This window comes from Echeneis naucrates, chromosome 17 (genome assembly GCF_900963305.1).
Source record: "Echeneis naucrates chromosome 17, fEcheNa1.1, whole genome shotgun sequence".
Lineage (NCBI taxonomy): Eukaryota > Metazoa > Chordata > Actinopteri > Carangiformes > Echeneidae > Echeneis > Echeneis naucrates.
Genome location: NC_042527.1, coordinates 3,722,430 through 3,748,370, shown reverse-complemented (window position 1 = coordinate 3,748,370; position 25,941 = coordinate 3,722,430). Strand labels below are relative to the sequence as shown.

At 41.0% G+C, this 25,941-nt stretch overlaps 1 protein-coding gene across 1 annotated transcript in view; it reads right to left on the bottom strand.

The window, feature by feature from the left end:
• Nucleotides 1-25,941, bottom strand: part of astn1 (astrotactin 1) — a 402,459-nt gene that overhangs the window by 116,011 nt on the left and 260,507 nt on the right. The gene's annotated exons all lie outside the window — the stretch shown is intronic.

The following is a 25,941-nucleotide window of genomic DNA, read 5'->3' as shown; positions in this document are numbered from 1 at the left end:
GATCTACATATGGATCACACAAGCTTTATATCCATAAACTACATGGAACTTCTTGAGATGTGCAGAACCTGACATCAAAACGCAGATACCTGTTAGGCATGTTATGATCATGTTCTTTATGTGTGCAGCAGAAATAGAAAAAAATCTTGTTTACCTACAAAATTGCACAGGATCTCACATCCTGTCATCTTTTGTATATAATTAAGCAACATGCTTGTGGCTTTTTGAATATCAGCCAAGCTCTGGCATGTACTCATGCTGGAGCTCAGATAAATATTTGTTGGACTGAAGTAATTTTCTGGGTATGCAGTGGGGTTTGTCTCTGGCTTGTGTCTAATGTTTTGCTAATTCACTGAGCACCATAGTGGATGGGATCTCGTTGGCAATGCAGAATTACAATTTTCAAATTTATATCAAGGCTTTTTCTTAAGGTCTTAATAGTCTAGGAGTCAGTGTGATTAATCATAATATTGTGTATGTCTCTAATGTGGCCATTGGAAATGGATTATAATAGTCTCCATCTACAAAAATCTACGCACACTGTGCACATAACTGGAGCAACCTCAGGTTATGTCATATTGTGAAATCCAACAAGCTGAAGCTGTGCCCTCCCGTCAGTGACCAGTACCAAGTACCAACATATCAGCCACAAGTTGGACTGTCCTGGTGGCTTAGGGGTGTAAGGTCTCCACCATCATTTTCTCTCATTGCTCTGCTCTCTGTTTTACAAGGTAAACATGCCAGAGGAAATAGTAAGACCCAAAAGACCTTACTTGATTTATTTCAGCTTGTTATACCTAAAGTATTGCCTACTGTGAATCCATCATTTGTGCTTGACCATACTGATGAAATCACTCTATTTGACCATAATTAAGATGTGTAAATACGTATTGCTGGTTGGGTTCCCCCCCACGACATGCCTGTCAAGGCAGCACCACAGCAGTTTAGCTGTGGAACTGCTCATGACCTTAAACCGCCAGGTGTAATTTTAGATGTGAGGTTTCTGCAGGACACTGACAAATTTCATTATCCAATAAAATGGATTCAACAAAAAAAAAAAAGAAGTGGCATAGGCCTGATTCAGACTGAGTGTGTTCCGCATGCAAATTGGGAAGCCATGGGAAGTCAAAAGCCTTCTTCTTTAGTGTGTGCCCTCCCCTCTCCTTCCTTGTCTTCAGACGTAATTAAACAAAAGAACTGAATGAGTGTCTCCCACTCTTTTTGCAGTCTGTGAGGATAATTAGAGGCGAGAATAAACCAGGAGGACTGATACAGCCCAGTTCGCAAACAAAAGGAGGGAGGGCGGGTATGGGAACGTCTCAAGCTTCGACAGTATTTAATATTCATAATTCCACTGGAATGGATTTGGCTGAGACCCCTCGGGCTCTGTTACTGTACGGTTAGTCAAACTGCTGGGACACACACTACTTCCTTTACTGAAGATGCTGTGGCTGCTTTGGCCTGTAGGGGGCAATTTAGTAGCGTGACAACATTTGTACTAAAGAGATATACAGTACTTTTTGGAGTGTGTGTGTGTGTGTGTGTGTGGCAGCAGGAGCTCAAATTCAAAATCAATTCAGTTTAAGTTGATTTCCTGCAATATTCTCTTTGTGAAGAAGGTAAGGCAGGAGAAAGCAGACATCCAACTAAACAAGAAATAATTAGAGAGTGATGGTTTTTCATTTATAAATTAATTGCTGCTTCAATTTACATCAAGAATAAAAAGTTAATTTGTCTCTGTTTGTGAATGTAAGTGTGTGTGTGTGTGTGTGTGTGTGTGGGCTTTGATGAAAAAGAAATATGGCTGCTGGTTCACTGAGTGCTGCATCTCTTTGGCAGTGCCGATGCAGCTGGAGGAACAAAAGAAGCAATGTTGAAGTCTAACTGTAGTCAGACAGATTTTTATCTTCACACTGTGGAGCTTTGGGCTTCTTCAGTTTGCATGTTCATGTGTGGCAAGCATGAACTAACAGAATTATGTATATACTTTACTTCGAAAACATGCCTGCAGCACAGGACCTTGAATTTGGTGAGATATGTTAATCAAGATGTCTTGCTTCCTCATGCTGGCTGAATTAGCCAACCTCTCACAGAGTGCTGATGAGTGGAGGCTTGAGCGAAATCATTTTGTGCTGGTTTGAGCACAGTTCTCTGCTCATCACTGCTCAACTTCCCATTGGATCGTGTTTTTTTTTTTTTTTCCTCCCTCAAATTTTACCTATTTCTATAAAAGGATTATGAACAAAATTACTTTGACAACATCAGCAAGGACTGACAGCTGTGTTACTCATATCCTTTAAGAAATACAGCAGCAGATGTGTGTTCGTCCAGATATTTACAAATTGTTTAAATTTTCCTGATAAACAACATCATGATGATGCATCCTATCCTGATGCTAAGACAGGCAGGAGCCTAAATTTGTCAAGCCACTTTCACATTTCAGCCATATCTGAGTAAAAGACATTTAATTATTTCCTTATAACTGTATTACAAACTTTATTGTATTACTAAAAAAATAAAATAAATAAATAAATAATAATAATAATACTTTATATACAGGTTTGTATTTGGGAAAGGTGACTAGATTTGGTGGTGGATATGCAAGCTGGTTGGGACTATATTAGTACCAGACACATTAGACTGGGTTGGTCCAGGCAAAAAATTTTGAAAAGCTGTCCATTACCACTACAGGGTGGCCACAGATGTTTAACCAGGGTAATAAAACAAGCTGTAACCATGGTGACAGCAGCTGAATGACAGAGTAACACACACTTGTGCTTTGGGTTACATTAATTGTGTCAGACTATTCCTCTCTGTGTCACAGTGTGCCATTTTATTGCTCGAGCGTGGACGATGTAAGAGCCCTTAGGCCCACCTGAACTGAATGCAGCCATTATTCAAGTGATATGATGTCCTTTTCCTGCTTTGTTAAGTAGTTTCAATACGTTCACTTTTTCAAGTCGCTAAAAAATAAGCTGTTGGCGTCCTAATCGACAAGAAAAAAAAGTGAACATGAATGACATTTCCTCTGTTTGCAAGAAAATATATTATGCTCATTCACAGTTTCCAATAGCTCCTAAGTATACTGAATGAGGAGAACGTGAAACAGGTTTTGTAAACTAACATCTATTCAAATTTCTCTGAATAACCACACATGTCCAACTTTGTTAATCACACTCTGAACTACCTGCAGCTTATTTTCTCCTCAGTTTCTGGGCAAAAGTTGTCAGCACAGCTTTTGAAAATCAAAGTCCTGATTATTTCTTCTTTAACCCTCCTATTATCCTTGGGGTCAATTTGACCCCAATCAATGTTTATCATTCAAAAAACAATAGTTGGCTTTTTTTTTTTTGCTCCATATTTCATGACTTTTCCTAATTTGATGGGGACAACTGATTAAGCGTAAAATTATCATGATAATATTTTTTCAATGTGCTGAACGCATATTCCACGCATCGGTGTTCCTCTGGGGTCAATTTGACCCCAAGCTGTTTTAGCTGTGTAAAACTTGTCTGTCTGTGTGTGTGACCTAACATCCCCACACCTGCAGGTGCAGAGTTGATACTTTTGAGTTGATACATAATGGGGGGAAACTTTCCCGCTCTGGGGGGGGGAGACTTTCCCGCTCTGTGCCTGCAAGGACATTGGTAGTTCATGCAAAATAAGGGAGGAGCAAACATATAAAAGCTTGCATTGCAGCCCTCTATCCACATCATTCTTCTTTGTGCTCTGTGTACACTGCAATCTGCACGCTCTCTCATTTGAAAATGTCTTCTGGGAAAAGGTTTACTGTCAATGACGTTTTGGAACAGCTCTTTGACAGTGAAAGTGACATAGAGGAGAATGTTTCTGAGACAGAGGATTGTGTTGAGGAGGACCCTGATTTTGAGGCATTCTCATCTGATGAGAATGAGAGTGTTGACCCTCCTGTTGCTTCTCAACCACCAGCAGACACGATCCTTTCCAAAAATGGAAAGATAATATGGTCCCTTTCCCCACTTAGACAGCAAGGTAGACTTAGCGCTACTAATATTATCAAAATGGTTCCAGGCCCCACCAGATATGCAATCAGCCATGTTGAAGACATCAAGTCATCATTAGAGCTCTTCATAACACCATCGATTGAGAATATTGTACTTGGGATGACAAATTTAGAGGGGAAGCGTGTGTATGGGGACAGGTGGAAAGACTTGGATGTAGTCGACTTGGAAGCCTACATTGGCTTGCTCATTTTGGCGGGAGTTTATAAATCAAAAGGTGAAGCAACAGCAAGCCTTTGGAATGCTGAGACTGGAAGGGCAATATTTCCAGCCACCATGTCTCTGAAGACATTCCAAGTTTTGTCCCGTGTCATACGCTTTGATGACAAACAAACAAGGCACGGCCGACGCGAACGTGACAAACTTGCGGCAATAAGGGATGTGTGGGACAAGTGGGTGCAGCGTTTACCCCTGCTTTACAATCCAGGCCCCCACGTGACTGTCGATGAGTGCTTGGTTGCGTTTCGTGGGCGCTGTCCATTCCGACAATATATGCCAAGCAAACCTGCCAAATATGGCATCAAAATATGGGAAGCATGTGATGCACAGTCCAGCTTTGCATGGAATATGCAGGTTTACACAGGCAAATCTCCTGGCGAAGCACCGGAAAAAAATCAGGGCACAAGGGTTGTGCTTGATATGGCTGAAGGACTGCATGGGCATAATATTACATGTGATAATTTGTTCACATCTTATGCCCTGGGTGAGGAACTGCTGAAAAGGAAGGTAACGATGTTGGGGACAGTGAGAAAAAATAAACCAGAGCTTCCCTCTGAACTTCTTGCTGTCAAGAACAGGAAGGTAACATCTTCAGTGTTTGCCTTCACTGATAAAGCAACTGTGGTCTCCTATTGCCCCAAGAAAGGGAAAAATGTCCTGCTGCTTAGCACCATGCACAAAGATGATGCCCTGAGCAGCAGAGAAGACAAAAAACCACAAATGGTGCTGGACTACAATGAGACAAAGGGAGGGGTGGACAACCTGGACAAGGTCACAGCCACATACAGCTGTCGACGCATGACTGCCCGTTGGCCCCTTGTCATCTTCTTCCACATCATTGATGTGAGTGCATACAATGCGTTTGTGATATGGTGTGAAATAAACAAGGACTGGAACAGGGGAAAACTGAGCCGCAGGAGGATTTTCCTGGAGCAGCTTGGTAATGCACTGGTGAAACCACAGATTGAGAGAAGATGGTGCCTTCCAAGAGCATCAACAGCTGCTGCAGCTATTGTGAGGGACATACAGACAGAGACAAACACCCCAACTCCTCCAATGGTACAAACCGCGGGCAAGAAACGCGGCAGGTGTCAGGTTTGTCCCACCCGAAATGATTCCATGACCAGCATGACCTGTTCGCAATGCAAGAAATATGTCTGCAAGGAGCATGCACACACTCTCTGCACATCCTGTGTACAGTAGTGCAGACTAAAAGCTTGACTGTGGGCATAAAGAACTGTTCCATGTTCTGACTATCTGACTGTTGTTCTAATTATGGTTTCTGTTTCACAAATGGGTGAATTTTCAAACATGTAACCCCCCCCCCCCACACACACACACACACACCAAAAAAAACACAAAAAAAACACAAAACAAAACAAAAAAAAAACAAAAAAACATAAACAAAAAAAAAAAAAAACAAAAAAGGAAAAAAAAAACTCTTTAACTCTGCCACTGCCGGTCCCAAGCCCGGATAACAAAAGAGGAGGGGTGAGTATGACTTCATAGTGACTAACCACAAATATGTTACAAGAAAAGGAGATAAAAATAAGTAAATAAATATGTTTATGAGAGGAAAGGGGGGCTTATCAACATCAGTCAATATGGTTCATTCTGTGAGAGTCATGAATGTGCACCCCAAATTAGAAAAGATTTGGATGAAAGATTTTCAAGATACACTAACTCTAAAACTGAAAGTTTGACCTGATGGTGGCGCTACAGGGAAGGTCATATCATCACCAAAACCAATAGGATTCATACTCTTGTGGTCATTAATGTTGTCAGTAAATTTGAGAAGATTTGTATGAAAAGTTTTCAAGATAAATTAATTCTAATTTAAAAGTTTTGCCTGATGGTGGCGCTAGAGGGCAGGTAAACTCACTGATAGGTTTCATTATCAAGGGGTTATTTATGTATTCAAGAAAATAAACAAAGTGCCTGACACAAAAACTTGGTCAACAATTTTCTGTAAATCATTTTCTGGAGGCAAATATACCTGGGGTCAAATTGACCCCAAGGGTAAAATGTGTTAGTAATATTTGAGGATAATACGAGGGTTAACTGTCCTAGGACAAAATCAGACGGTGATAAGTAATTTATTATCTCTGCAGCAGCTTCAGATCTATTGTTGGAGTGTGATGAAAAACCTCACTTTCACCCACCGCTGAAGATAACAGTGAAAACACACAAGCTCACAATATTCTTTCATGCTGATCCACGGCAGCCATATGCTCTGCACCTTTACATTCTTTCCTCTTTACTATATGTGGCTTTTGCTACGAGTGGTACTGGTACATTACAAAGTGGTTATAATGACGGAGTAGGACTAGCCATCAGGATAAAATTTGGTCTTCGTTTTGTTGCAAGGACAATGACTGCAAACACACAACAAAGTTGCTTGTAGAGTAAATGAGATAAAGAAAGCTTTATGCATAATCATTAAGTAAATGTAGTTTAGTAAATGTGGGTGAAACAACAACTCGAGAAGAAATGTTAGGATGACTATGTATTCATATTTTGACTTTAACTCAAACAGAAGAACAGAAATGAAACAGTTTCGAGAAATCATTCAAAGCCCAATGTTCCCATGACGCTCTTGTCCATGATGAATGTTAGTGAGGAATTTTATTTCTTTGCTCACATTGAAGTGTGGCACTAAAACCACCACAGCCCCTCCACCTGCCTCCAAACCTGAGAATCTGAGGAAGGTTGCAAGTTCTGAAAGCAAGCACGCAACACGCATACTGTCCATTCACCTGTCCAGGTCTGCAACCTGTCCCAGGCTAAATCCATCAGTCTTCTGCCACCGTTCCAGTTGCTGACAAAGGCTGCCATCAGGCGTCTACGACTGTCCAGCAGAGCAGCCTCTTAAGAGCTCCATCAAATAGAAAAAAAAAGGAAGAACGCAAGAACAAAATGTTTTTTTCAAGAGCCTCAAAAAGCCGGTGCTTCACTGAAGGCAGCCTCATGCCAACCTTTGACCAATAGGTTGCCTACAGAGGAAACACATCCACAGAAGAAGTCATCACTCTTCTTCACTTTCCACTCTGCACTGACAGGAGGATAATAATGATGTTTGACTTCGGGGAAACACAAGAGTATTTTAAGCAGTCACAAAAACTGGACGCAACATTCATACTGAGGCTGAATTTAAACTAAATTTTCTTTTGAATAAAGGTGGACTTTCCCTTTTTCAATTTGAGCACAGAAAGTCGAGCCCTGTATGTGAAGGGTTATGATCATGACTGATAAAGCGATTAATGGAGGTGGAAATGGCCTAAAACTGCAACACACGCAGCCACATGCACAGACGAAAGCTCATTCTTCATTTGCTCTGTGGATCACCAGAACCAGCTTAATGTACCACTACACACTACACACTACACACACAAGCACACCCACATGCAGCTGCAGACACACACATCATCATAATTTACTATCTCATCGTATTTCCATCTGACTCATCCATTATACAACCTCCTATAACTTCAGCAGTTTTTCATCCGTGACCATCTCAATCTTCGGCAACAAAAAAGCTGCCAGAGCGTGACATCTTCACCATATGAGCTGTAATTAAAATACTTAAAAAGCCAATCTGCAGCCCCAAACTTATTTAACATGTGTGTGTGTGTGTGTGGGGGGGGGTTTATTCTCACTTTCATTAGCCGGCCTGAATGAAATTGAAGCTTTGACAGTTCAACTTCAAGTTTACAGAATCTCTTTGCTTAATCTTAAACATTATCTTAAACATTATAGGCCCTAGCAGAGCTAAAAAGTGTCATGGTTTTGGTTTCACTCTCAGGTTTGAGTTTCTCTGTTATGATTTGAGTTTCGGTCTGGTTTTAGTTTCACTGTCGGGGTTTGAGTTTCACAGTTCTGTCATGTTTCGAATTCTGTCTAGTGTGTTTGTCTGTGTTGTTACTTCCTGTTTTATTTTGAAAATCTTGGTCTTCTATTTCCCTCATGTTGATTGCCTTCCCTGCCCTAATGTGGTTCACCTGTGTCTTGTCTAGTCACTGTATTTAAGTCCTGTCTTCTGGTTAGTCTGATGTCATCTCTCTGTGTCCTTTGTTCACATGTTGTCTCTGCTTGTCTCGTTTGGTCTGCCTGTTGTCTCTGATTGTTTACCTGAGTCATTTTGTAGTTTTTTGTTTTTGTTCATTATAAGTATTGTCGTGGCTCCTGCTTTTGGGTCCTCATTCCCACACCACCACCCTCAACAACACCATTGTGACAAAAAGTGTGTGTGGCTGTTTGATCATTATTTCTAATGGAGAAATATGTGAACTGATACATGGACCTGAATTAGACAGAAGCTAATGCGTGAGAGGAAGCTTAAGTCTCTGCATGGCAGAAGCCTATGGCAGAACCTGCCGGAATTGAGTGACAGTGCGAAGAGGTGTGGTTGGAGGTTCAGAACTTTCATCAGTGTGTGCATGTGGTGCAAATATGATAGAGCAGAACCCCACGAGGAGCCAGGCTCATTTTTACATGCACAAGCCATTCAGTCAATCTGGTAATAGGCATCTGCTTTTCCATGGCAACATGTAATTACACAGTCTGTTACAGTCCACCATCCAGAGATTTCCCAGAGCATTTTACTTTACTGACGGAAGCAGATCTAAACCACATAAGGATTTTAACGAATGAAAACGCCAACACAGAAAGTTGCACTCGTGTTTCGGTTGTTATATTGCTGATTTGAAGTTTCTATCCTTATCTGATCAGGAGTTCTGCTCATTCTTTTAAGCAGCAATCGTGAAAAAAATCAGCTCCAAAGCCTCTAAAGCTCTAAATATATTATGGTCCATGTCTTTCTTTCTTTATTCTGTCAACACAATAAACTCAGACCTACTGCTCCTCACTCTGAGATCAGAAAAAATACAGGATTGATCCCAGACACTTTGGCTATACAAGCAGCTAAAAGCAATGCCCCTGAATAAGACACTGATCAGTAGCAATGATGGAGGATGAGAGCTGATGGATAAACACACAAATAAAGCAGCATCGCTCCAGTCAAAATAGTCAGTCTGATCAACAACTGAAAAGAAAAAGAAAACAAAAAAAAAACAGCTCAAACCATCACAGATAAATTCTCCTGTGGGTTTAATAGGGTTAAGTGGAAAAGTTAAGGCGTAAGTAAGCCAAGGCATATATCAAGCATGTGATTTAACCACCCACTGAAGCTTGTGCACATTTAAGGTTAAAGTCTGTTGGGTCATGAACCAGCTCTCAGGTCATGGCCAACACAAGAGAAATACAAAGAGTTGAAACTTGAAAGTTTCAGAACATGCATAAATTAAATGCATCTACATATAGAAAGCCAAACATATTGACAAAACCTATGAAATAGACAGATAAGTAGTGTTAGTGAGAGCATGTGTCAGAGAGTGGTTCTGCATGAAGCAAATCAAAGAGAACAACTAGAAATTGACTTGGCTTGGCTGAGCTTCAGTGTCTTCTGGATGGACATCAACAGTATAAAATATCCAAGAAAGCACAGCAGGTCTGTCAGGAGGTTATTATCATGACAGATATACTATTCATGATCATTTTATTACCTTCAATGTCTGCAATTTACCAAATTAGTTAATTGATTAATATATTGTAACACAATTTGCAAGAATAACAATTTATTTTATTATACACTACATATATATGATCCTTCCCTTTCTTTTCTTAGAAGTGGAAAAAGTACAAATAAAGAAATAAACGTAATCACGGTTATAATAAATAATCACCATTTTTAAATTTTCTGTGTTCATTTCTTTTTTCTTACATTAGTTATTTCAATTTCTGTGCGTGTTATCCTGCCTGGTGAGGGCCCATGAGAGACATGAGAGTAAGGCACTTATATAAACCCAATGTATTATTATTATTATTATTATTACAAAAACCTACAAACTTCTCTAAATCTAGCAGAATTGTAAAACACTAATGTTCTTATATTATATATGTTGGTATTTGTGTTAACCCAACCATGTTGGGAGGATGGATGCATAAATAGCAGGCGTCTGAAAGCCACTCGAACCGCGCCTTCACTTGGCCCGAGATTCAATGCTTGCACTATTCACTGATGTTGGTTTTAAAAGGCAAGTGAAGGGTGCATCGCTTGACGTTTACAGGGGTGGAAATGACTAATTTCACATCTCAACTGTGCTTGATAGTGAAATAAAATGACAGATTGGCGCTTAAGCACAGGGCCAGACTAGATGTGCTGGATGGCGTAACGGGAACACAGAACCTTGACTTTGGCAATACGAAACACACAAGTGTGGTGATTATGAAAAGAGCTGCGGAATCTAATTGCATTATGCAAAATGGACTGAAAAGCCTGAGAAATGATGTTTTAATACATTTAAGTTGTGACAACTTATTTCATGAATCAGCCTCAAGAGCGTTCTTTGACGCTATAGTTGCCAAATAAATGCTACCGCAGTTGTATTATGTGTGTTTTTCTCTATTCAGCTCAAACTTTTCTTGTTAATCCAGAAGTAGCTCCACCCGTTAACCAACTTGTTCAAACACATTCTTATGGTCATGTTTACAAAAAAGAAAAAAGCCCAACTCTGTTTACAGGATTCGAACCAGACTGAAGCAAAGCCTCCCCTGGCAACCTTTCTGCCAAGCAGCGTGTCCAATCTACATGCAGAATGTGGAAGACAAGCAAATTAATTTCAGTTGCTAATTTGTCTAAATTTCACTGTAAATTTGAGGTGTCCTGTCATGACGGGTCAAGATCCACATATTTGCTGCGCTCTCAGAGGGAAAAAATACGAGCTCAATCCAGTATCGTGCTAAATTCTAAAATTCTCTGTGTCCCAATTTAATATGTACCTGTTGACACCATGCAGGAATATGGATTTCAATTAGAAAACAATCTGAATCCAATAAATCAAGTTGAGGTTCTTTGCCAAATCATGTCCAGTCAGATGGATTTTTTATTTTCTGCTAATAGTGAAGTTATGATGTGCTTCATTCAACGCTGGTATAATGTAATGTGAAGGGATTTCACAGGCTCTCTGTGCTCTTGCTTTCTACTCCAGCATTCTTGTGTTTTGTGCCATGGCTCAGTGTAAGGTCTTATTTATCTGTATTTTAGAGAGAAGGCATCATTTGAGAGTAAACACTTCAAAACTAGCTTTTCTGCTTTTAAAATCAGTGTGTTTTTCAAATATTCAGGAATTTTTATCTTGACTTTTGAAAGGGTGAGACACTGAATATTCAGAGTTTTTGAGTGGCACTACTGTACAAATAAACATCATTGCTGTTTCCCTTGCATACATTCAATCTTCATGCTTCTGAATTTCTGAAGTACACACTTCATTCTGTGTAGCATTCATACATGTATATTTCATACACTGCGCTTTATATTTTGTTTGAAGAGAAATTGAAACCAATCTGTGTCATACAGTATTTGCAAAATCACTTCCTAATAATTTCTCAAATGGAAGAGTCTACTAGTGCAGTTTTTTAACAACAAAGGATTTAAAAAATCAGTTACTGGTGATCTTGATAAGGTTTAGCAGGGTTTGCAAAGACGGCTGTTGTTGGTGTTTGATTGACAGCTATCTACCAGGGCCACACATCCAGCCAATGAAGACAAACCTCTTATTCTCCATTTTGAAATGATTCCTAGAAATCTTATTCACCAGACTAAATCGCAAGATTTATGTTCTGGCCGGAAGATATTAGCTCGCTAACTGCTGATTTTGCTATAGTTAGCAAGACAGCTAATGTGCTATGAAGCTAAGGCCGTGTTATTGTCTAGCAAACACATTAACAATAAAGCTAATGTGCTGGAAAACTAATGTGGAAGTTAATCTGTAGCTACGACACTGGCAAGAAGGAAAATGTGCTACAGTGCAAATACTTGATTTGAACATTCTAGACTATGTTTTGGTTATTAAACATAAAACATAAAACATAAAAAAAAAAAAAAAATCTAATGTGCTCTGTTGCCTTTTCCCCTCATTCAAAGAACATGTTGACATGTTCCCTTTCAAATGAGTTTAGTGTTCATAAGTTTCATTTAACACAGATTTTGCTGGACAACTACAAATGCTAACACACCTGGCGCAAAGTGTCAAGAACACAACGGAACAGGGTTTACTTTGAACTATTGAACTTTCCATTTGCAACAGGGAATATGATGAAGTACTACTTCTTTAATGCTGTGCACCTATTTTATATGCCTTGTGTGTTGAAAAGTTTGTTATGTTTGATATGCAATTATTACAACAAGGAGAAATTAATGAATAATGTTCTTAGACCAATCACATCTAGAAATAAAGAATTTCGCAACATCACAACACTCCACGCTAAGCGATGTGCTTTCATTGCAAATTAAAATGGACTCAATTCAAACAGCAGATTACGAAGCTGGCAAAGCTGATGGGTTTAGACATTTGTAAAAACACTGGGGACAGAGATGGATTTACCACTAAGACATCCCAGCTGACTTTACAGATCATTCTCCAACCGTCCTTGAGATCACTCTCTTACTTTTCCGCTCACCCTGCATGTCTTTGCTTCGTGCTCCTTGTTTCTCTATGGAAAAGATATTTACATCACATCCTCATTAAGTCAGACCAGCTAAACTGTAAGTTGAGAAATTGCCTTCAAAACACACATGTACTCTCGCTATCATCAGTGAAACTACATACTACCCAGCACAGCACACAAACTGGCTTTGCCTAATCCCTAGTTAATGAAAGGAAGAGAAGGCTGCATTCATTAAAGTCTTGCAGTTTGCCAGCATGTACAAATCCACTGTCAAAATAAAGATATTTATAAAAAAAATGCCAATTCTATAATAACATTGGTGTTTCTCCCTGAAATCCAACACATTTACTTTTCAGTGATATGAGTGAAAACAGCAAGGTCACAGTTAGAAAAAAAAAGAAGAAGAAAAGAAATGAACTCAACTCAGTCAGGTTTGAAAATACCTGAGTCCACCTCTTACTGGGCCAGTATAACAGCGATAACACCATGGATTTATTTTCCTCCGCTCACTTAAGAAAGACAGGGTCTTCTGCTGTAAATGTACACAAGCCAAGTGCAAAGAGACAGAAAGATGGACAGAGAGAGGGGGTTTATAAATAGAGAAAGAAGTGATAAATATTGCAGCTTGCAGGTCAGAGCGGCAGAAGGACATGCTGTAAAGGACAAATGGCCTGTTCGCTCATCAGTGTCAACACACAGGATTGTCCTGGAGGAGGCTGGTGGTTGGGAAAATTAGGTTGAAAGTTAGGATGGGGTGTGGCACTGTGGGCCTGGAGGTGATGGAGCTGGGAGCAGAGCAATAGACCAGCTAACAGAAAAGCTTCATCCAGTGCTAAGTCAGACAGAGGAAGAGTCTATGTACATCTACACAAATGAGACGGAAATTTGTGATTATTATTAGTGTGTGTGTATGTCAGAGAGTATTTCTGTGTGCACATATACTATGACGCTATGGAATAAATTATATTTTCATGATCTGTACCGTTACTGATGTGTCATTACCTCGAGCAGTGAGAGGCTCCATTTCACACTTTATTAATTTTGTGTCAGCAAAGAGGCAGCATGTTACACTGGTCATTGTGTCAATAAAGAGCTTTTGGCCAAGGTTAGTGTCACACTTCTGACATTTGAAAGGCAAGGCAAGGCAAGTTTATTTGTAGAGCGCAATTCATACACAGGGTAATTGAAAGTGCTTTACAATGACAAGGCAGATAAAATCATTACATAAAACATAAAATAATCATTCAATTAATTAAAAGCTAAAAAAGTGCAGATAAAATACTGTCAGTTGTCATATGCACACCTAAACAGAACTGTTTTCAGCCTGGATTTAAATGTTGAGGCCTGTCTCACGTCTTCTTAAAGACTGTTCCGGACTTTAGTAGCATAAAACTGGAATGTAGCCTCACCATGGTTAGTCCTGACTCTGGGTACCACTCCCCAAAGTTCTCAGAGCCCAAGATGGTTCGTATGGCTCTAACATGTCAGAGATGTGCTTTGGTGCTGAACAATGAAGAGACTTGTACACAAGCAGAGCTGAGTCTATTCTCTGAGCGACAGGAAGCCAGTTCCAGTGAGACCTGAGCACTGGACTAATACGGTTGTACTTCCTGGTTCTAGTCAGGATTCAAGCAGCAGCTGTCTGGATGTACTCCAGCTGTCTTACAGCTTGTTTAGAGAGTCCAGTGAACAGGCCGTTACAGGAGTCTAACCTGAAGATCACATGATCAACTGTGTCAAAGGCAGAACTAAGACTAAAACTATGCCTGCATCTGTGTTCAGGCAGATATCATTAGTCACCTTGATCAGAGCTGTCGGTGCTGTGGCGGGGCCTAAAGGCTGATTGGAAAGTATCAAAAACACAATTAGACAGGAGAAAGTCAGTACGTTGTTGGTGTACAACTTTTCCAGGACTTTGCCTAAGAATGGTGGCTTTGATATGGGCCGACAGTTGTTCAGTACTGTGACATCAAGACTACTCTTCTTTAGAACTGGAGGGTTTGTTAATCTATTTACTGTAGCAAACAGGACATGAGAGTTGTTACTGCAGTTTGTGATCATTTTTGAAAAATAACTCTCACTCATTCTACGCAAAGACAGCTTTTCTTTATAAATCTCATAATGAATCTGAAGCTTTAACTTGCGTCACTTCCGTTTTGGCTCTCTGGTATTCCTTTTTCTGTGCCTTTCTTTTCTCCATGGCACCTTTTGCCTACTTTTAACCATTCTAACCTTGACAGGAGCAATGGTATCCAAAACATTTGAAACACTTGCTGTAAAAGAGTTCACCGAAAGGCTGCCCCACAACATTAGAATGTGGGGCATTTTCAAACCTAATCATTTCCATAAACTGTGTCCCTGTGCTGTCATTTATGAGTCTTCCTTGAACAACTGCAGACCCAACTACCTGTTTGGGTATAACGGACAATTCAAAGAAAACACAAATATGATCAGATAAAGTGGACTAGACTCAATTAGGACTGCATTAGCTGTGTTTCCGTCGAGCCATGTCTCAGTTAAAAACCTAAAATCAAGATTGTAAGAAGAAATAAAACTATTCATTAAGAAAGATTTGTTATTTAAAGATCTGACATTGAGTACTGCATGTTCAAGACTAGCTGGAGTAGAACTGGATGGCGCGTTCTTGTAAGGGATATGGATTAGATTTCTCCGATCGGACCGTCTAGCTGTCCCACCCTTATCTATTCTCTGTGGTTTGACAGTAGTTATTGTTTTAGAAGAGAACTCTCCCTCTATGTAACTCTGGTTGACATGGGTCTTAGCAACGCAGAGCCCCTTTGCGACCTAGACAACAGCAGTGATGCTGTTAGCGATAACAGCTGTGGGCACCAGTGTCATGGGCCGAGCTAGGAGGGCTTTGGCTGGTGGAAGAAGCTGAGGAGGGAGAGGGGGGCGTGATTCTCTTGATCTTGCCATGTCTGGAGTGAGGAGAACCAGTTTGAATCCAGATTTTACCAAGCTGGTGGAGACAAGAACGATAGTGAAGCTTCTCTGGAGGGTGGATCCCAGGCCTGATGGAGGAGCTGCTGCATCTGAATCCTATGTTGGGGATGCTGCAGGTGCCGCTGTAGTTACTGTGGCCAAATCCTTTGCTGGGTCCTTGGTTGGTGAGGCAGGAGCCCTGCTCTCGCTCCTCTCTCTGCGGCAGCACGAGATCTGGTTCAGGCCTATTCTGATGCCTCAGAGCATGGAGGAGGTTACCCGTCAGTCATCTCACTCCACCTCTGTTCAGGTGTGGGCCTTTTCCATTAAACAGATCCTCTCTCTCCAGAAAGAATTAAAGTTCTTGATTATCAAAGCCAGCCTTTTTAAGATTTCAGACTGGTTCTTTTGGATGTCCACCACAACCACATGGATAATCAGCTGTTTCACTCCTTGGTGTTTTGCCAGTTCCTCAGGCAGTCATTCTGTGATATCAGAGACATTGGTACTGGGACAGCTGCAAGTAATCATTCAGTTCATGTTTATGTTAGATACGGCTCCATCTCCAAGCTAAAGAGTATCTTTGACCTTAAATCTTGGCACAGTTTTTCTGTTCATCTGCCACTTTGTGCTGCCTTCATGGTTCCCATGGATTTTATAGTTTTCTCTCGGTTTGTTATTTTTGGTCACATTTGCCTCTGACAGTAGTAAAAATCTGTTTGTTAACTTTATTCCGGGTGATGTTACAAATCCTGCATTGGTGCCAGCATTTTTCCATTGCTTCAGTTGAATTGTGGAGAAGGCACAGTATCATGTAGCTTTAAGTTGAAAGTATCAGTTTGTTCACCCTTTCCTTTGACAGTAAATGCAGACTTCTTAGAACTGGATTCCACTGGAAGTGTTTCATGAAGTTCATTTTCAGTTTCTAGAGCAAAAATCCTTCCTTGTAGAGTAAGAATTTCTTGTTGATATATCCAACAGTTTTCACAAGGAGACTTTGTTTGGAATACTCCTTCCACTACCAGCTGGTTGGGCCCCATGGTTTGCGTGATCTGTCTGGACAAGCTGTCCTTCACAAACCGGTCCAGCTCACTATTCAGGTGGTCCCACTCCATTTCCAGCTCTTTCACAGATAAGTTGTGCTTGTTGACCAAATTTTTGCGGATTATCCTGGACCGCAAATCCAACAGTTCTTCCCCTTTGCTGCAGATTTTTAGCAAATGTAGGAAATGTCATAAAAATCTTCAACTGTCTGCTCGAACGCAACCTTCTCAAAAGCCAGAGCAGGAGATGACTCTTCGCCACACTCCAAGGCTTCCCCGGTAGTTGTATTTGTTTAAAATAAATACAATCTACTTCCTGCAAAGTTGGTTTAAACTAACCTTGAAACTTCACAAGAAAGTACAACCTTTTCAGTCACAACTATTACAGGACACCTAAGAATGATTCAGAAAGTCTTGGTTTACTTAAAAGAAAAAGAATGAAATCATGTCCAAAACTTGCAGGAGAAGTAGATTAATTTGAAAGCGAATAAAGCAGCAAGCAGCAGGAGCAGGCAGAGACACGTCGGCACCGTGTCAGAGCGTTCCTTCCTCTCTATGTTTTAAAACTCTCTGTAGCCATTGAGTCATTTACAAAATGTATCAAGCTGAGTTCAGTTTGACAGAAATCCAACGTCTACAACCCCTGTTGTAGTCACAATGTCTTAAACTCAACTATGACTTCTTGTAATGTGATGTAATGTGATGTAATGTTGGCATCATATTGGCAAACGCTCAGAAATAGCATCAAGCGTTTGGCCTCTTTTAGGTCATTGCTTGGTTTGATGATGCAGTCAGGCTACAGTTTCATTCAGTGTCACTGTCTGATCAATGTCATTGCCAACCGCAGTAGGCAGCTGTCTTCAACAAAGAAGCCCTGATGACTTTAGTGAAGAGCTGTTGAAAAAGTCTAATCGTTGTCAGATAAAGTCAGACTTCTGTCCCGGGGCTCAAAGACAGAACATTCAAATGATTGAAACATGACCCAGAATGAATGCTATAGTAGTGCTGCCTTATGTGCTATTGTAGGCATTGCTAGGCAATATTGCAGTGTGTGGGAAGACCCATTTAGGCTTTCTAACATTGGATTGAGTTAGAAGACAGGGACCTAGACACGTCACACTTGCTACCAGACACACAGGATGATTTAGCATTTTAGCATTTTGTGCCTTTTAGATGTTGTGAATCATTAGGCAATTTCACAGAATTATTATGCTATTAATACTGATGGAACTGGTCAAGGTGAAACTAGTTTAACATGCAAAATAAAAAGTGGGAACTGCAACACTATCAGGGGTAATGAATACAAAAATGCATTATATCCACTGAATTATTTTCAAGCTGGAATACAAAGTCATGTCCTGCAGCTTAGTTTGCTGAATAATCCCATTCATCATTTAACAAGACAGTGGTTACAGTGCTCTCATTTCAATTCACTAACACTGTGCACAATGCTGAAATACAGCATTTATCAATAGATGTAAATTCAGACTGAACAATAAATTTATATTTAAAATCCTCCTTGATTGCATCATTTTCATTCGTGATGTGTTTCTTCAGCTCCTTAAGAACTGCCACCACAACTGAGGTCAGACTACTAAAATAATGTGTTTTAGACACATACTAAATATAACCTAATCTATCATGGACGACAGAAAGCGAGATAATGGTGTACTGTACAGAGTCTGCCATAAAAAAAGGATGATGCAGGCATGGAAAGAATGAAAACATTTAACAGATAACTCCCTCTAGGCAAAACTTAAAGAGAGAGGGGGGAAAGTAGCAAAAGGGAAATCAGTCCTTGGAAGCTATAAATAAATAAATAATAATAAAAAAAAAGGTTAAAACGCTTCTTTTCTCCAAGAGCAAAACCAAGAATAATAAGAGAAAGTGCTGAAAGGAAGGAAAGTGATGGTGATGCCAGGGCACCTGCCCCTCCACTCCTCCATTTCCTCCTCTACATCTTCCCGCCAAGGAGAATAAAATGTTTAGATTTCATCTGTGGGATGACCTTGACTGGCTGAGAGTGGAATTACATTTCTGTGGAGAAGAGTGGATGTTCAAGTGGCTGGACCAAAACAAATTGTGTAGGGCATGATTAGAAAATACTGAATAACACGGGGACGGCTGCAATATGTAATGAATCACCACTGGCTTGCTGCTTGTACTTCAGTGAATAGTATATTCTAAATAAGAGTGGGACGTGAAGGGATGCTGAGCGTTGTCTCAATGGCAACTATTTTCTGTAGCAATTGAAAAAGTGCATCAAAAATTTGATTGCATGCTCTCAACAATGAAAGTACAAAGGTGAGCTCAATTTGGATTTAGGATTATTTTCCAGTGAGCCCAAACTCAAAACTAAGAAAAGAAACAATGCTGCATCAGTTCAGTTTCAGAAATATTTTTTAGATTTTCCTGCTCATGTTCGCACTGCCAACAAATGATGCAGTGACTTCAGTTTTGGCTTGAGGGTTACATTTTCCCTCAGGATGTGGTGGAGATAAACTGCAAATGCACACTCATGCCATTCATGTCAGCATGATGTGCAAACAAATCACCCTTTCTGCTAGAAATAACATTTCTACACAACTTAACTGCAACATCAAATGTGTTTTGGTGGAAAAGGTAACTGTTGGGTCCAGCACGGCGGTGTAGTGGTTAGCACTGTCGCCCCACAATAAGGCTCTGTTCCCGGCTAGAGGCCTTTCTGTGCGTAGTTTACATGTTCTCCCCGTGTCTGCGTGGATTTCCTCCGGGTACTCCGGTTTCCTCCCACCGTCCAAAGACATGCATGTATAGGTTAACTGGCGACATTAAATTGACCGTAGGTGTGAATGCGAGTGTGAGTGGTTTTTTGTCTCTGTTTGTCCTTGTGTGTTGGCCCTGCGATGGACTGTCGACCTGTCCAGGGTGTACCCCGCGCCTCGCCCAATGTGAGCGGATGAAGATGAGTGAGTGAGTGATTGGGTCGCAGTTGGTCGGTTCATTGTCACTGGCAACATGTCTTTGAATGAATGTTTTACAACAATAGCATACCAAAAACGTATGACTGTCAGACCGGACACCAGGTTTCATGCCGAGAGCCCCCAACTGAAGGTGGGGAAAAACATTAAAGATGTTCTGGTTCAGGCTAGATACATTTTAGTTTTGATTTAGTTCAGAGTTTCTTCGCTGTGACACTCTAAATCCATTTCTTCCTGATCATCTTTGAAGTGTTTCTGCACCTTTAGTGGACTCCACCTGTGGAAAAGGCAGAGAGACCTGTCTGCTTAAGATCACACAACTGACAACAGAAATCAGCGCAACAACCAGACCAGCAGTTGCCTGCAGAGCTCAGGGATGGGACTGTGTCGAGATAAAAATCTGGGGAAAGGATACACAAACATTTCTGCATCACCGGAAGAAGAGCAGTGTGAGCCACAGTAACCACAGAAAGTTACACATATTGTTTGTATTTTTCTTCAGCTGATTTCAAGTTCCTGTGAGAAATAAAAAACACAGTTGATCGCAGGGACTTTGGATACACAAGCAGCTGAGAGCTAGGCCTCTAACTGAGACACTGATGGGCCTTGACATCACCAACTGGAGCCAATAAGAGTGTCCAATGTAAATAAGTGACTCTGGGTACCACCAGCAAAGGTGAAGGATAAGGATCGATGATCACAGAGAAGTAAAGCCACAAGTCTCCAGTCAAAGGTGAAGAAGCATCTCAAAGAGAAACGGAAGGAACCTGAACTGAATTTCATGTGTCATAGTCAAGTCTGAAGATAAAAATCGTTTTTTCCTTTGCAGTAATGGAACACGAAAGTGAAAAGTGGAAAAGTGAAGGGCTTTGCAAAGTTTCTGGCACACAGTAAATAAAAACACTGTGCCTCAAGCGATTGTGTGACATTTCTCTGCATTAAACCATTACACAATCTTTCACTAACATAGAACAAGTGCTGTAGGTGCCAAAACACAAGAAAGGATTAAGTAGATGTTTCACCGTAAATAGTTCATTGAAACTTGCATATTTCTAGATTATAAAATCATTCCCATTAGTTCACTGGGAATCATTTTTCTGTTGCATGTAAGTTTCATATGAAGCTACAAAACAAAAACACACGAGTCCTTTAAACCTGCCAATGTATGTTTTAAGTGAGGGGAGGATTACAAATTACTATACATCTGTTTGCCATGTGAGTCCAGGCTTCAGCCAATTTGCACGGCACAGGATGTCCTTGAAGTATTTCAACAGTGACTGTTGTCACTGTTGTTTTTTTTGGCAAGCATTGGTTTTATGTGCAAGATACAGAACTGGAGAAAATGATTGACACTAATGCAAATTCTATCCACAGCTGCTTTTTTGTTTTGTTTTGTTTTTCCTTTTAAACCATTTATGCAAATAGACTCTGAAGAAGATGTGGCATACATCCTCTCCAACCGATCGTTAAACTGCTACAGAGAATGCTGAGCTCCAGTATATCACTGGGGTCATTCACAAACGGCCCACTGAGCTGTTTATTTCTCGAGATGCACCAACCTCCATTACTGAAGGGGCTGAGGCGGAAGAGACCTTTCACATGATATATGAAAACACACTGACTTGATCCATTCATTTTCTTAATCCGGTCAACTCTTTGGAGACAGGCACACATACTGTCTTTACTGTATAATTAAAAAAAAAAAAAGACTTATGTGTAATACACACATACACAACATACACATATAGCTGACACACTACTACAGTGTAGCTTTCAGTATTAAACACCGCACTCACAACAGCCTTTCCCTCCAAACAGAAAGTGATGCAAGTTGTCAACACTAGCTGAGCTGACTCAGATGGAGCATTCATTTCTTATGATACCTTTCAGGTTCCCCTTTTGATGGAATAAACCTGTCTTTAATGGCTGTTTTGCTGAGCAAGGAAAATAACTCACAGCTATCTGCTAGATAGCAGATTTCAGATTTTCAGACCTTTTTTTTTTATGTCTCTCTTTGCACAAGGATGCAGGAAAACTACTCATGGCCGCCCACATTGCTGAACGTGTCTGAAAATCGTGGATTTCACAATGTGCATGAAAGGGTTCGTGAAACTTTTTGGTGCGATTCTGACGTGGATTCGATGTTTGGTCTGCTCTCTTTAAAATAAGAATTCACAAGCTCCAGGCAACAGTAAAATGTTTGAACAAAAATATTATGGAGCTTGCATTTGTCTGAAAACATAAATGTCACCCTCTGCTTTGAGATTTAACATGCTTTTGAATCAGACAAGTTTTTCTACAAGAGAACATCCTCTGTGTACACTCAGACCTGAGGCACAAAACTCAATTACCCAAGAACACACACAATTAATTATTTTCTTTTTCTCATTTGTTTTTGTGCTGTAGATGCCCTATGGTGATATTATGTATAGTTAAGCTGCTAATGCTCAGTCACATAAATTTAATGAGTTCAGTTTGAGACAGATTTATTTCTGTTTCAGAAGTTTACAATCAGACAAGGAGATGCATGGCAGCACTGAGGTTTGTCTGAACTCAGAGGTGCATGGTTATGTTGCACCAGTGACCTGCAGGAGAGAAGTTCTCACAGTAAACAACAGGATTAGTCCATGACTACAGCACTTGAATAGAGGTACTTTCCACTGCAGCCAAACCCTGAACACACACAGGATGCACAAACTGCAGTCTGAACTACCACAGGCTGTGATGATGAACATTGCATTTTACTGAGCAGAAAAAAAATAACAAAACAAAAAAAAAAACAAATAAACAAACAAACAGACAAAAAAAAACGGAGAAAATAAATAATGAATGTACTGTATGTTCAAAATGTGATTAGGATTAAAAATGTTGACATTTTGTGCTTGTACAACAGCTGTTTTGTTTATTGTGGACAGGAAGCCATCAGATTTCAGCTTTTCCAATGAGACCGTGGAGAAACTCAGACAGGCACATTTTCAGCCATAGGGTTGCTGCTCTAATGTCCGGGCGCTTTGCTCTCTCTGCACTAACACAAGATGTTGGAAACGTTCCCCTGACACTCTGCTCTGTGTTGACATAACTGCGCACAGTTATCTCAGTTCTGCATTCATGCTGCCAAGTTCCTGTTCTACTGCAGCTCAAAGAGGTTCTACTAGATACAGATCTGGAGACTGGCGAGGTCAGATGAGTTCACTATGAAATCGCTGAGAATTCAAAAACCAAAACTGCTTTCATCAAAACAACAGTGTTAAGGCGGCATGTGGTCAGCAACAACACTCAGACTGTTTGACTGGTGTTAGAGGCATAAAGTGATTCAAAAACACATTTCCCCCACAATACCGGGACCAGCCTGTATAAACGGATTTGTGCACTCTGATCCTGCCATTGCTGAAAAAAAAACATTCATCAGACCAGGCTATGTCTCAGATTTCTGTTTTGTTTTTGTAGTGGTCACCAACAAGTCATCTCTATGCTCACATTTTTTTTTCCATTTTCATTTGCCTTTGGACCACTCCCTGTGAACCTGTGAGTCCACGATCAAACTCACTGAGATCACCATCTTAAATTCTGATGGTTCATGTGAAGGCTCCATTCTTAGAGTCCTTAACATATCTCCTTTTAGATTAGTGTCTTCCCAGAACCAGCCACGTGTCTGTGTCCCCCCTTCATTTTCAGATAACCCTGTGTTAATGTGATTTGTGCAATCCAGTGGACTCAGACACTATCTGTTGTGTCTACGTGAGATGTCCACAATTGCGCTGCCGTGGCTCAATATCAACCTGAGTGTGCAGAGCAGGCAGACAATCTGTTTCTCATCTTCCACTTCAACTCCTGGAGCCGTTCCACTTCATTTGACTAGACGAGTTGGATGAAATCCACTTCTCCCTTTCTGCTGCAGAATGTCTCTTTCATAAAGACACCGGCATTTAAACGCGTTCACACTCAGACACACACACACTCTGGTGCACTCAATAAATGCATAAAAATGGATGAAAAAAACATTCTCTGAGGCCAGAGAGACTCTAGAAAATGCACATTTGGACACGCCCTCGCAGAAAAGACATGGAGACGTGGAGACACTGCTTGGTGTCAGTAATTGCCTGGAAACTGAAGACATTTATCACCTTTCCTTCTCCTGAGGGAAGCAGATGACATCTCCTCAAACGCCTCCATCTACACCTACTGGGTGTCTGCTCTGGTGCTTCCGTACCAATAGCTGCTTCTATGTTTATGTCCTCTTCACAACATTCCCCTCTTCCTCCTCCTCCTTGTCATAATCATCTTTTAGCCTTTATAATCTGTCTCATCTCCTACACATTTATTATTGGGGCACCTTCACTTCCTTCATCCAGCTCTCCTAGTCACTTCAGCATTTTCCTCACCTCTTTCACCTTGTACACTGACCGCCATCTTTTATTTCTTGCTGGCTGGACTAGACTCCTGCTTAAGTGTCACTGCCTGACCTTCCTTGTCTCTCACACTGACAGTTTTTTTTTGTTTTTTTTTTATATATATATATATATATATATATATATATATCAGTCATGTCCAAGAATCAGTCATGGACAGCTATTTTAACTATACACTAACCCCAGCAAGTGAAAACCTTTTTGACCTCATGATATTAAATATGTGTTATAACAATAAAGCAATGTCACTGTTTATCAAAAATTCTTTAAATGTGAAATTTCCCAAGGAATCCTGATTCCTTTACATGTTTTGCTGAAGTGCCCACTTCTTTAGCTTTTTATTTCTAACTGTCACTCAGCCCACACTCACTCATCACCTCATCAATCACCATCTCCTGCACCTGGTCTCCCCAGCTGAAGCTCCTCTCCACTCATCAGCCAGTATTTTAACAGCCCAGATCCTCACAAACACTGCCAGACTGCCGTTCCGTCATGCACTACTCACCAGTACTCTTTTCTGGACTGATCTACTGGTAACCTGACCTGCCCCTGACTGTGAGTTCTGCCTGTGTCTTTCCGGGTTCTGGTCGCTCCAGCTCTCTTGGGAGGAACTGCCTGCGACCTCTTTCGAGACTCTGCCCAAAATGTACAAGCGTTAGCTGAAGAGATGCAGCAACTACTAGCCCACATCTCTTCATCTGCAGATATTTTCCCCGCGTCAGCTCCTCCAACACCTGTCCCTGCTATCCCCTAGTCCAGCAATGCCCCTGAACCTTGGGTGGGAACCCATGAACGCTATGTTGGCGACCCAGAGACTTGTGGCCCTTTGCTGTTTTCCCTCTGGCCTCGTAACGTTGCTTCTGAGCATGCAAAGGTAGCCTTTACCATCAGCCACATCACAGACAGAGCTCACCTATGGGGGACCGCAGAGTGGGAGTGGCAATCTCTAGTGTGCTCCTCTTTTCAAAGTGTTTGCTGAGGAGCTACACAAAGTTTTTGACATGGCGTCTGCCAGACAATAGTCCCATCCCATTCTCCTTTCTGGAAATCACCATGTGTAGATCCAGTTCCACATTTCAAAGTCTCGTTTCAACCCCTCATCCTGGGAAACCCCTGGCTCTGTCAACACAAAACGCAGCATCAACTGGGAGACCAGTTCCGCCCCTGAGTGGGATCCTTCCTGTCATCTCCACTGCCTGAAGTAACCCACTCACCACCTACCAGCTTTTCTCTGGACATCTGAGGTCCCCCCAGAATTCCATGACCTCCGCTAAGTCTTCAGCAAGGTCTAAGCCACATCATTGCCCCCTCAATGTCCTCCTGCCTGGCACTTCTCCACCCAAGGGTCACCTGTACTTCCATTCTGCCCCAGAAAGAAAAGCCATGGAGACCTACATCAATGACTCCCTGGCAGCAGGGATTATCTGTCCCTCTACCTCAACTGCAGGAGAAGACTTCTCTTATGTTGAAAAAGATATCATTCTCAGACCTTGCATCGACTACAGGGGCCTGAACGATATCACAGTAAAGAACCAGTATCTCATACCTCTCGTCTAACCCTGCCTTCAGACTGCGGCAAGGAACCATCACCTTTACCAGCCTGGAGGGGGATGGAGGAAGATGGCCTGCTGTTTTCCAAGTCATGTACTCCCAGACATGCTTAACAGCTATGAATTTGTTTATCTCAATGACATCCTCATCTTCTCCAAGCACCACCATGCCTCCTTGGAAACTGTCTGTATGTCAAGGCAGAGAAGTGCAAGTTCCATGCCCCATCTGTGCTGCTCCTGGGGTACATCATAGCCAAGGGCAGCCTCCAGAT